At 38.9% G+C, this 13,652-nt stretch overlaps 1 protein-coding gene across 4 annotated transcripts in view; it reads right to left on the reverse strand.

Moving 5' to 3' along the window:
• The window catches only part of LOC123806801 (broad substrate specificity ATP-binding cassette transporter ABCG2-like), an 87,720-nt gene extending 74,924 nt beyond the window's left edge, over positions 1-12,796 (reverse strand). Inside the window, exons 1-2 of one of the 4 annotated variants that reach the window (XM_045820147.1) lie at positions 12,470-12,585; positions 9,639-9,723 (exon numbers count right to left, since the gene is read on the reverse strand). The gene's annotated coding sequence lies outside the window, so the exon portion shown is untranslated. Of the gene's footprint in view, positions 1-9,638; positions 9,724-12,175; positions 12,395-12,469 lie in introns of those variants that run through there. The other 3 variants (XM_045820146.1, XM_045820148.1, XM_045820144.1) reach the window with 3 other exon arrangements.
• Positions 12,797-13,652: the final 856 nt, after the last annotated feature.

Below are 13,652 nucleotides of genomic sequence, written 5' to 3' on the forward strand. Positions count from 1 at the left end.
CACTTCACTGTTTCTGGAACTTTATTACTGTTGTGGTTAATTCTATTCTCTCACACACTACACCTATTTCCTATCCTTTACTCTCATTTTACTTCATAATCTGACCTCCCATAAGCTCACTGCTTTCCAGATCCAACTCACAATTCTTCCCCTGCTAACAAGAGTCTTATCTTTTGTCACCCTTTCTAAAAAGTGGCCAGTTGGGTGAAATATCATGGTTGACACTATACATATCCAAAGGATCTCCTATCTCTTCTCTACAGGTTGGTACTTTAAATACCATAGAATACACTCCTGCTGTCTTAAACCATTTTGCCTTCCCCCTCCAACTGATCACAAAAAAGAGTAGGTGGGAGCTGTGAACACCAGGATACCTGCTGGAAGAGTAAATCCATCAACAATGGAACTGCCAACAGATAGCAACAGAAGAAAGTGAAGGAGGGAGTGGAAGCCACACTAACCTCATCCCAGGACCAATTTGAAAATACAACTAAATGGTGGAGAAATTACCCAGAACAAACAACTGGACAAGCGTGAGAGAGAAGCCTCAAAACCCTGTACACACAGAAGAACCAGCTTCAACACAACCTGTCCACACCTGCACAACAAAATACAAGACACAGTGGATGGAGTGACCCTCAGTTAACCAGCTGGAGGGAAGGACCCACCAAAGAAAGACCCAACAACAATCAAAACCCAAAAACATACAGAGAGCCAACATAAATGACAGCCCAAGACCAGTAAGCTCAGGAGATCGAGGAGACTGTGCACTGAATCTCACAGGTCTTCTACCATAGAAGTTTACACCATAAACCCAGGGAGTCAGAATAGATCAATTTAAGAAGAAGAGGCTAACAAGAAGAGTCTCACAAACAATGGGAAGACAAAGAAATAATCCCCAAATGAAAGGAAAGGAGAAGGCCTCAGAAAGAATGCTAAATGAAATAGAGGCAAGTCAACTATCAGATATTGAGTTCAAAGCAATGGTTATAAGGAAGCTCAATGAGCTCACTGAGAATTACCAAACACTACATGGAAACTATGATGAACTCACTGCAAACTATATCAACATGAAAAAGGAAATAGAAACTATCAACAAGGGCTAAGTGGAAATGAAGAATACAATTTCTGAGCTAAAGAACACAGTAGAAGGAATCAAAAACAGGCTAGATGAAGCAGAGGATTGGATCAGCGAGCTGGAGGACAAAGTAGAAAGAAACACCCAGAAAGAGCAAGAAGAGGAAAAGAGACTCAGAAAGAGCGAAGAGGGGTTAAAGGAAATGCAGGACCACATGCAATGTAATAATAACCATACAATAGGGACACCAGAAGGAGAAGAAGAGCAAGGGATAGAAAACCTGTATGAAAAGTAATGTTGGAAAACTTCCCTAATTTGATGAGAGAAAAAGTCACACAAATCCAGGAAACACAGAGTACCAATCAAGAGGAACCCAAGGAGGCCCACTTCAAGACACATTAAATTAAAATGGCAAAATTCCAAGACAAAGAGAGAATCTTAAAGGCAGCAAGGAAGAAACGGGAAGCAATGTACAAGGTAGCCCTGATAAGGCTAGCAGCTGACTTCTCAGTGGAAACTCTCCAAGCGAGAAGGGAATGGCAAGAAATATTTCAAGTAATGAAAACCAAAGGCCTGCAACCAAGACTATTTATCCAGCAAAACTCTCAATTAAAATGAAAGACCAAATAAGGAGCTTCCCAGACATAAGCCTCAAAGAATATACCTCCTCCAAACCAGCTCTGCAAGAGATGCCAAAGGGTGTGCCATAAGAACAGGAAGAAAAACAGTAAGAGAGAGGGGAACACAGGTATGAAAAAAATGGCAATGAATAAGTACCTATTAATAATAACCTTGAACGTAAATGGATTAAATGCCCCAATCAAAAGACATAGAATAGCTGAATAGATATGAAAATATGACCCACACATATGCTGCCTACAAGAGATCCACCTCAGAACAAAAGACCTACAGAGACTGAAAGTGAAGGGCTGGAAACAAATATTCCAAACAAATGGACAGGGGAAAAAAACAGGGTAGAAATACTCATATAAGACAAAATAGACTTCAAAAAAGGGCCATAAAGAAAGACCCAGAAAGTCACTTCATAATGCTCAAGGGAAGAACACATCAAGAAAACATAAACATTGTAAATACAGAGGCACCCAACATAGAAGCACCCAAATACATAAAGAAAATCTTGAGGGCTTCAAGAAGATATTGACAGCAACATAATAATAGTAGGAGATCTTAACACCCCACTGTCAAAAATGTGCAGATCTTCCAAACAAAATATCAACAAAGATATTGTGGCATTGAACAATGCCCTAGACCAAATGAACTTAACTGATATATAGAGAGCTTTCCATCCCAAAGAAGCAAAATACACATTCTTTTCAAATGCACATGGAACATTTTCAAAGATGGACCACATGATAGGACACAAAAAAAGTCTCAACAAATTCAGGAAAACTGAAATCATATCAAGCATTTTCTCTGACTACAAGGCACTGAAACTAGAAACCAACCTCAAGGAAAAAAAACCAAGACACTCAAACTCATAGAAATTGAATAGCATGCTATTAAGCAATGTATTGGTCAAGAATGAAATCAAGGAAGAAATCAAAAAGTTTCTGGAAACAAATGAACTCACAATAATCCAAAACTTATGGAACACAGCAAAGGCAGTCCTGAGAGGGAAGTTCATGATAATAGAGGCCTACCTAAAAAATATAGAAACATTTCAAATAAACGACCTAACCCTATACCTACAAGATCTAGAAGAACAACAATAAAGACAGCCCAGAGCAAGTAGAAGGAAGGAAATAACCAAGATCAGAGCTGAATTAAATGACACAGACACTAAAAGCACAGTTCTAAGGATCAATAAATCCAAGAGCTGGTTCTCTGAAAAGATAAACAAAATTGACAAGCCTTGAAGCAGACTCATCAAGAAAAAAAGAGAAAGGACCCAAATAAACACAATCAGAAATGAAAGAGGAGAGATTACAACAGATACCACAGAAATACAAAGGATTCTAAGAAATTACTACAAAGAACTATATGCCAAGAAATTTGAAAACCTAGGTGAAATGGACAAATTTCTAGAAAAATATAATCTTCCAAACTGAATGAAGAAGAAGCAGAAAGCCTGAACAGACCAATAACAGCTGATGAAATTGAAGCAGTAATCAAAAGGCTTCTGACACACAAAAGCCCTGGACCACAAAGTTTCACATGAGAATTCTACAAAGCATTTAAGGAAGAACTAACCCCTATCCTTCACAGACTATTCCAAAAAATCCAAGAAGATGGAAGACTCCCAAACTCTTTTTATGAAGCCAGCATCATCCTAATCCTAAAACCAGATAAAGACACAACAGAGAAAGAAAACTTCAGGCCAATATCACTGATCATCATAGATGCTAAAATCCTCAACAAAATAGTGGCAAACCACATCCAGCAACATGTTAAAAAGATCATACACCATGATCAAGTGGGATTCATTCCAGGGATGAAAGAATGGTACAATGTTCACAAATCAATAAACGTAATACATCACATAAACAAAATGAAAAAAATGACATGATCAATAGATGCAGTAAAAGCATTTGATAAGGTACAGCACACATTTATGATAAAAACACTCAGCAACGTGGGAATAGAGGGAGCATTCCTCAACATAATAAAGACCATATATGAGAGACCTACAGCCAACATCATACTCAATGGGCAAAAACTTAGAGCTTTCCCACAAAGATTAGGAACAAGACAAGGATGCCCGCTTTCACTATTCCTATTCAACTTAGTACTGAAAGTCCTAGCCACAGCAATCACACAAGAAAAAGAAATAAAAGGCATCCAAGTTGGAAAGGAGGAAGAAAAACTGTCATTGTTTGCAGATGACATGATAGTGTACATAGAAAATCCTACAGACACCACCAAAAAACTACTCGACCTAATATGTGAATTCAGCAAAACAGCGGGATACAAAGTCAATATTCAGAAATCAAAGGCATTTTTGCACACCAACAATGAAATATCAGAAAAATAAATTGGGAAGAAAACCCCATTTGATATAGCAACAAGAAAAATAAAATACCTAGGAATAAACCTAACCAAGGATGTAAAAGACCCATACTCAGAAAACTACACAACACTGAAGAAAGAAATTAGGGAAGACACAAACAAATGGAAGCATGTACCATGCTCATGGATTGGAAGAATTAACATCATCAAAATGTCCATACTACCCAAAGCAATTCATAGATCCAATGCAATCCATATTAAAGTACCAATGACAAATTTCACAGATATAGAACATTTCAGAAATTTATATGGAATCATATATGACCCCAAATAGCTGCAGCAATTTTCAGAAAGAAGAACAAAGTAGGAGGGATCACAATACCTGATATCAAACTGTATTACAAGGCCACTGTAATCAAAAGAGCCTGGTACTGGCATAAGAACAGATACATAGACCAATGGAACAGAAAACAGAGAGTCCAGAAGTAAATCCAAGTCTCTATCATCAATTAATATTTGACAAAGAGGGAAGAAGCATAAAATGGAGTAAAAATAGCCTCTTCAACAAATAGCACTGGGAGATCTGGACAGTTACATGCAAAAAAAAATGAAATTTGATCACCAACTTACACCATACACAAAAATAAATTCAAAGTGGATAAAAGACTTAAACATAACTCCTGACACCATAAAAGTCCTAGAGGAAAACATCGACAGGAAAATCTCAGACATTCCACGCAGCAACATCTTCACTGATATGTCCCCTAAAGCAAGGGACATAAAGGAAAAAATAAACAAATAGGACCTCATCAAATTAAAAAGTTTCTGCATGGCTAAAGAAAACAGCATTAAAATGAAAAGAGAACCAATCATATGGGAAAACATATTTGCCAATGATACCTCAGACAAGGGTTTGATCTTCAAAATACATAAAGGACTCACAGGACTCCACTCCAGGAAGACAAAAAACCCAATTAAACAATGGGCAAAAGGCTTGAACAGACACTTCTCCAAGGAGGACAAACAGAGGGCCCAGAGATATATGAAAGGATGCTCAGCATCACTAGCCATCAGAGAGATGCAAATTAAAACCACAGTGAGATACTACTTCACATTGGTCAAAATGGCCATCATAAACAAAGCAACAAACAAGTGTTGAAGAGGATGTGGAGAAAAGGGAACCCTAGTGCACTGTTGATGGGAATGCAGACTGGTGCAGCCACTGTGGAAAACAGTATGGAATTTCTTCAGAAAACTGAAAATGAAACTGCCTTTTGACCCAGCAATTCCACTGCTGGGATTATATCCTAAGAACCCTGAAACACCAATCCAAAAGAATCTATGCACCCCAATGTTCATAGAAGCACAATTTACAATAGTCAAGTGCTGGAAGCAACCTAACTGCCCATCAGTAAATGAGTGGATCAAAAAACTATGGTACATTTACACAATGGAATACCACACAGCATAGAGAAAGAAGGAGCTCCTACCCTTTGCAATAGCATGGATAGAACTGGAAAGCATTATGCTAAGTGAAATAAGCCAGGCGGTGAGGGACAAATACCATATGATCTCACCTTTAACTGAAACATAATCAACAAAAGAAAAAAGCAAGCAAAATATAACCAGAGACATTGAAATTAAGAACAATCTGACAGTAACCAGAGGGGAGGTGGAAGGGGATAATGACGGAAGGGTTTTCAGGAACTACTATAAAGGGCACAGGGACAAAACCAAGGGGGAGGGTGGAAGCAAGGAAGGGATGTGGGTTTGGCTGGCATAGAGGGGAGGGGGAAAATGCAGACAACTATAATTGAACAACAATAAAATAATTTTTAAAAAAAGAAATGCAGAAAGAGATTTAGGGTATAAGTATATTTTAATACCATCTTGCTGCAAGAGAATGTGTTGCCTAAGGGAGCTCTTGCTGAATGCCCAGTGAGGTGCAGAACAAAGATGACCAATAAACATTTGTTACTATGAATCTATTTTATTTCCTTAAGTGAAATGAGTTTTTACATGAACACTATTAGCCAAGAAAAGAAACCTAGGCAACACTATGTGTATTTTAACTGTTTGCTAGATTTGCAACCTAACTTGTTTGGTCTTCTATTTTTCTGTTTAGTTCTAAATTTTTCAGTTTTCATCAATACTGTAATAAACTGGTTAACTCTTTGAAGTTAAATAATTAAACTGTCCACAGAAAAATTACAAGGGAGCTCAATAACTCTTTAGCAAATCATACAAAGTTCTGAACAAACTCTGTATTCTGGAAATTGAAAAAAAGAATATCTTTGTTAATCTTTGTTAAGGCACCAATATTAACAAACTTTTCTTCCACCTTGTAGTAACTTTCATGTTCAATAAGTTTTTATCTACCCAGTATCAACTCTAGCTGCACACATTTGGAGAAAGGCAAGAGATTTAAGAACTGACACAATCAGTTGCCCTAACACATCGTTTTCTGAAAAAGTGGTGAGAATTTTCAGTTTGCATTTCATACTCACTATCAAATGAAACTGGGTGGGACAAATTAAAACCTAGACATCACAACTGAGCAGGGTTTTTTTTCCCCCTACCAAATGTACTCCCACCACTGACCTCTCTTTCAAGCCACTGACATCCCAAGGGCTGTTCAAGGGCTCTGATCTCACAGTCCCTGCACTCAGAGGCAGGGCTCTAACAACCATCTACACACACACATGGAGAGGAGTCCGCCAGACATTCTCACAAATCCCCTCGCTATTATTGTCACATGTTAATTGTTACCTATTAACTATGCCATACCCACCTATGTAAAAGTATATGGCTAGCATTTTACGTTTTATCCAATGTGAGGTTTCCCTCTTTTGCTTCCTCCCGCCTCCCTAATTTATCACCAAAGGATTTCTTGTAACCCCCTTCCGCCAACTCCTTTGATTGTAATGTATAAAATAAGGTGCTAAACTGCCATTCTCTGGACTATTTCTCAATCCACTGAGATTTTGCTTCCCATCAATTGTCATTGGTTTGGCTCAAATAAACTCACCAAAAATTCACTACAGGTTCAAATGTTTCTGACATTGACAATATGTATGGTCCTGATGTGCACAGTTTTGATGTAATATGTATTCATCTGTATATTATGTGTACTGTGTTTTTGTTTTTCCTGCCTCCAGATAGCATTACAAGGGTGTAATGTTTTTTGACCTAAAGAAATTAAATACTTATATAAATTAAACAGGATCCTGTGGTCTACTCAAAGTATTTAATATTAATGTGGTTTAAGATTGATTGATGTTTTAGCCCTGGCTGGCATAGCTCAGTGGATTGAGCGTGGGCTGCGAACCAAAGAGTCACAGGTTTGATTCCCAGTCAGGGTACATGCCTGGGTTGCAGGCCATGACCCCCAGCAAACGCACATTGATGTTTTTCTCTCTCTCCCTTTCTCCCTTCCTTCCCTCTCTAGAAATGAATAAATAAAGTCTTTTAAAAAAAGATTGATTGATGTTTTAAAGTTATTACCATAAAATGTTTTATTTTATTTAGACTTACAAAAAAAGGTTTATGTTACGGGCTTTTGGATAAGTTTGTTTTATAAACCTTCCCAAACTTTAAACTTTAAGAGACTTTTTAACTGAGAAATGACTTTGAGTTGTTCCAATAGGCTCTGGAATATTTCAAGGATTTTTCTCTCTCTTTATAAAAGTTTGTTTTTAACTAATTAGGCCTATTTGAGATGTTTGACATTACATGGGAGGCTTTAGCAAAATAATAATAGGAAGAAGAACAACTACATTCTTTTTGTATACCTCTTTGCTTTCCCCTGGGAAGATTACAAGTTTACTTGGACAATAACATCCCAGGTATATACAGGGGGCTTCCACCTACTGTCTTAGATAATAAAAACTGACTTAGATTATGTTAAATTTCCTAGAGATTGCCCTCTAAACCAGTATGTGAGTAACTCAGTTTATATTCTAGGAAATCACTAGAATCCCAAAAGAACACGATAGAATATCAAAGGAAAAGCTCTGATTCTGTTTACCCCAGGTAAAATATTTTGGTTATCTGATGTATAAGGATGAGCTACTAATTAACCCCAAGAGACTCAAAGGAATCCTATTTTTCCTCTTCCAAAAATAAAAAAGCAACTTAGAGGATTCCTGGGTTTGACTGGACATTGTCACAACTGGATTCCAAATTTTTATTAATGGCCCAGCCTCTAATGTTAAAATCAAATTGACCTGACCACTTCCTTGTTCCTAGGAATGATTTATAGGAAACTCCTTGATAATGCTGACTTAACTTGGTTTACAGGAGGATCTTTGAAAAATAAACAGGAATGCTACCAAGCTGTATATGCAATAACTTCCATGGTGCACATAACAAGTTCTTATTTATCTGTCCACTTCCTTTAGACCCAAATATGATAATTGGATTTTATTCAGATGCCACCATCTCAAAAATACAAAAAAAATGTATTAGTTATGATTTTGCCTTCCCTTGCAGGAGAGCTACAGCTTTAGGTAAATTAATAAAAAAAATTAATTCTCAAATTGGAGAATTCCCTCTGAGTCAATGATTGAGGGACTCCTTTACTAGACAAACAATGCAATCCATTTGTAATATTTGGCCTGTTCTACAGTGTTCTCATTGTGTCTATAACCCCTAATTCTCTGGATTGGTAGAACATACAAATGATACAATTAAATCTCAACTAGGTAGATTTCCAGAAGCTTTTAATCTCCCTTGGCCTATGTAAAGCTCCCCTTACAGTACTCCTCAACCTGAAACCTATAGTAAACAGAGCCTTGCTCCTTATGAAATAATCACCAGCCACCCTATAAATCTAGATGAAGGAACATATGAATCAACTGTACTAAAAGAAGACAGTCTGCATTATTATTACAGGCTCATTAACTAGCTTATAGGAACTAATAAATTAGTAACATTTCAGCATGCTCCTGGAAGATCAAGACTTCAAAGACCACAATGTACAACCAGGAGATTTTTGTCCATTAGAAAACACATTAAAGACTCTCCAACATTGTTGGAAAGGACCTTATCAGGGGCCTAAATGCCAATGAACATTTGCCCCTGTCCCTGATACTGGCCTCCATGAAAGACTTTTCAAGGATGAAAAGCCACCAACCACAAAGGCAGACAGCTATTCCAAGACATCAACAGGACTGTATGTTCCCAAATTGATGCTGCTATTGAATGAATGTACATAAAATGATTTTATATTGTTATTATCCTCCTTATGGCTTCCTAATGGAAATAATATCTATCTCCCCCAAACCCCTCTCTTATTAGATATGAAAACATTTAACTTGGGTACCTGCTAATCTTTCCCATCTACTAGACAATGATATTCTGATTATTAGTTATGATAATGAAGTTAATGCTTTGTTGGCCACACAATGGTCTTCTATCAATATAAGCTTTGGTACATTTTTTTCTGGCTATACCTATTATAAAAAACCCATCTTGGGCAAATACCTCCAAGAACATCTCCCTGATAATTCTCCTAGTAGAACTATATATAGGTCCAATGGAGAGGAGTATTGTATAGCTATAGCAATGGATGATGAAAAGCTAAAAAAAATACCTGGATATGATGGGAAAGGGCGACCTGCCCTATCTGTCACAGTATATCTTGTCCTCAGACTCGTCAGCCATGCTCTTGTGACTGGCTGTCCATGAAACAAGAAAAAAGTCAATGGATCCCCTCTTTAAAAATTATTGGGATTACTTGGTGGGTAGATATGTCTATCAATACCCCACCCTCCTTGTATCCAGGACACTTGTGGGAAGCTCTATGTAATACTCAAACTTTAGCTAATTTGGGGGTTACCTCTACCCATTTAACTATGCACAGGAAACTCAACATTTTGAGTTCATGCAGTATCTAGCCATAGCTACCCAATGGCAACAACATTCCTGGTGGACCCAACAATATTGGCCCTCTAAAAGAAATAAAAGGAGGATACTTGGAGGACTTGGGGCTGGCCTTGGTGTTCTGAGACAGGCTGAACTTACAGTTAATGAAGAACATCATTCATTAGAAAAAGACTTGATCTAAAATAGGCCATGTAGAGGAAATGCTGTTTCAAGAGGAAGGAAGCAGGTGGGAAGCAGCATGGGAAAACAATAAGGCCTTAGCTCAATGGATAGAACAGACTCGACAGACTATAAAAACTCATGCACAAACCCAACAATAAAAACATGCCTGTACCCTAACTCAACAGGGCCTACGGTCTATGTTAATGCAAATGGAATCTGAAGTAGCTGTGAAATGGTGTCCAACTATAATGGGTGCAGAAGCCCAGGCCAGACATTTGTGGGATTCATATGGTTCCCTTGGATTTTGAAAGATTTTGGATGGGAAATGCTATCTACAACATTGTGTCTTAAAACCCAGGCACCTCAGTTAGATCCTAAGCATAAATTCTTAGTAGTCCAACTGGCTGGAATAGGGACCGTGCTCAACAAAACTAAAATACTTCCAATGGCAAGTGGATGGACCATATTTAAAAATAATAAACAATAGGAACCCATCTGACTATCTAATTGTGAAAATCAAAAAGGTGAATGGTTATGCCCCCAGTCTATCCTGGCCTATCATATATACCCCAACAAATAGCAATATATGTTATATGGGAAAGGGGCATTTTTGTTGGGAAGGGTTAGAGAATTCTTCAGTTATACTAAGTGACCTGTATTGTAAAAACACCAAGTTTACATTAAATGCCACTGGAATATGGTATAATACTGAAATTACAGGCAAAATAACTTTGCCTGAGGTTAATAAAACCTTTGATACTATTAATACTAGATATCCAATATATTGGGAAATTGAACTTAATCCTCCCCATGAAGTCATTTCTACAGAAACTAACCGGCCAGAAGAAAAATTAGAGCTTCTAGATGAAATAGTAGAAAGTCTTAATTCATCTGACCAAATGTATCATACAGTACAAATAACAGTGAATGAAGAAGGAAAACATGTTATTAGCTTAATAAAAAATTATGATGATACATGTAAACAGTTTTTTGTTTGGCTGGGATGCTTGTTCCCCTCAGACTCTTCCTTGTCTGGTATTAAACATTTTCTGGTCCTAATCGATGTTACTGGTTTAATACTGTTACTCCTGTTCCTAGTATGTACATGTTATACTAGATGCAGAAAAACAAAACTTCAGGCAAATGGCAAAAAGACCCAGATTACGGTAGCTCAAAAAAAAATGAGAAATGATCCAGAATATTTTTAACAAGGACATATAGGATCTGACTGCCTCCCATTCACCTGCTTTTTTTTTTTTAAATAACTGCAATTTAACCTTAAATGTCATCTAAGGTTATGGTCTTGCCCCATTCCCAGCAGTTCACCCTGTTCAGCAAAACGCATGCTGACTCTGAGACTTCCTAGGAATGAGCAAGCCTTCCTAGCACGGGGGACAAGCCAAACCACTGGACATCAATGCATTCATCCTTTGGATTGAGTTATGACCAAAAGGGGGCTATGTGGAAGGAAAGAGGCCACATATTAACCTGACAAGCTCAGGGGAAGCCAGTGAGGCAACTTACAAACTCAAAGTCCTAAAGTAACCACAAAGGATGGTCTGAAATTATATTTGTAACTAAAATCACTTTATGGTGAGTAGTCTTGTCCTAGGACTGTATTTTTCCCTAAAGAAGGTCAGTCTTTACCTTAACTGAACCTGTCTACTGTCTTTTTGCAGCTACGGATAATATAACTTTGAAATGTCAAGGTAATGTCCGTTTTTCCACACCTCTTGGACACAACCACTGCACCAGAGCTAAGACCACAAATCCCCTCATTATTATTGTTATTGTGTTAATTGCTGACTGTTAACTTTCCTTTACCCACTTCTGAAAAATAAAATGTCTACCATTTTACCTTTTATCCAGTCTAAGCGGTCTCTCCATCTTTGCTTTCTCCCACCTCCCTAATCCATCACCAATGGATTTCATGTAACCTCCCCCCCCCCCCCACTTTATGGCTCCTCCTTTGATTGTAATGTATAAAATAAGGTGCTAAACTGCTCGTCTCTGGAGCATTTCTCAATCCGTTGAGATAGTGCTTCCTAGCAATTGTCGTCAGTTTGGCTCAAATAAACTCACCAAAAATTCTCTACATGTTCAAATGTCTCTTAGTTGATAGTACTGCGCTTTTGAAACCAGAACTTCTTCCAAAATCTCCGTGGTTCCTTTCCAGGTGACTCTTTCCAGCGTCTCCCCATTCCCTAGCAGAGGATCCCGGACTCTCTCTCTCCTCCTGCAACCAGGTCTCGGTCTATAACCCCGGACCCAGGACACATTCCCTCCCGCGAAAAAGCATGGTAGGAGGCAACTTTCCGGAATCCACGTCTACAGCCCCACCCTCAGCCACGCGCTCTGGGCCAGCCCAGCACTCACGCGAGGAGAGAACACCCGGGAAGGCGCCGGCCTGAGGTCGCAGTCACCGTCGCGGTCCGCAGCGTTGGGCACTGGAGGGCGAGCTGCGGCTGCGAGGAAGCCAGCACAGGCCGCGAGCTGACACCGCTTCCTATAGCAGGCCTCGGGCTGCGGGCGGGGATAGCGCGGGGCGGCAGCCCCTCCCTCTCGCCCTGGCCGTCTAGGGTCCGCGGAGGGCGGAAGGCGTTGCGGGATCCTCCGGACTGAGATAAGCGCCCGGGCGGAGCCCTAGCTACAGTGGTGCAGATACCGAGTACCTCACTGGACACGCCGCCACTCTCCCGTGGGCCTGGGTCGCGGATACGACTGTCCCAGAGTTTCCAGGGACACACCAGAAACTCTATGTCTAGGGCTTGTAGAAATGGACAGTTGGCAATGAGCCCTGGTAATGACAGGACGCCAACCCCGAGGATCAATACCTCCTCTGGCCTGGATGGATTTTGTCACCGCTGGAGACCCCAAGCACCAGGGGACGCTGACACCTAGGCTTTTTTCAGTTTTACACGTTGCCCATCCAAAGCAAGTAGACAGTCTCTTTCCACACCTCTTGGACACAAAAAAAAAAAGGACAATAGAAGCTCTCTACTGATGAGCTTCTGAAAAATTAGGTTCATGATGCCCAGGGCCAAGGAAACCAGGAACTAAATCTTGGGCAGTGGGGCGGGGTAGGGTGGATGGAGACAAAACATTTTGAATGAAAATATCACTGGGAACACTTTAAATGCATTCTTCACATTCCTGTAATAAACACAACGTGTTTATATGGAAAACTTGGAAAGAGATTGTGCAATTTCAGGAAAGGCTGCTGGTTTTCAGGCTTTTTGAGTGTGTATGGCTATACCAAAATTCACCTGCTGCATCTGCTCTCAGAAATTAGTACTTGCATCTAGATAGTTTCTGGTTTGCATTTACAAACAAAAATTACATCAGTTAAATTATTTAATGAAGCACAAAAAATTACTGTTAATTCTTCACCTCATACAAAAAAGTTTTAGCCAGGAGACTTAGATAGGAAAATGGATTACACATAATTTTTTCAAATGTTAAAAACACCATACTGTATACTTAAAAAAAAAAAAGACTTAAAAGTATATATCTATGAAGTACCCAAACCCTTGGGTGAAATTGTTTTAGGGTTTGTTTT

Source organism: Phyllostomus hastatus, unplaced genomic scaffold, assembly GCF_019186645.2.
Source record: "Phyllostomus hastatus isolate PE091 unplaced genomic scaffold, TTU_PhHast_1.1 phas_scaffold_39, whole genome shotgun sequence".
In the NCBI taxonomy this organism is placed as follows: Eukaryota; Metazoa; Chordata; class Mammalia; order Chiroptera; family Phyllostomidae; genus Phyllostomus; species Phyllostomus hastatus.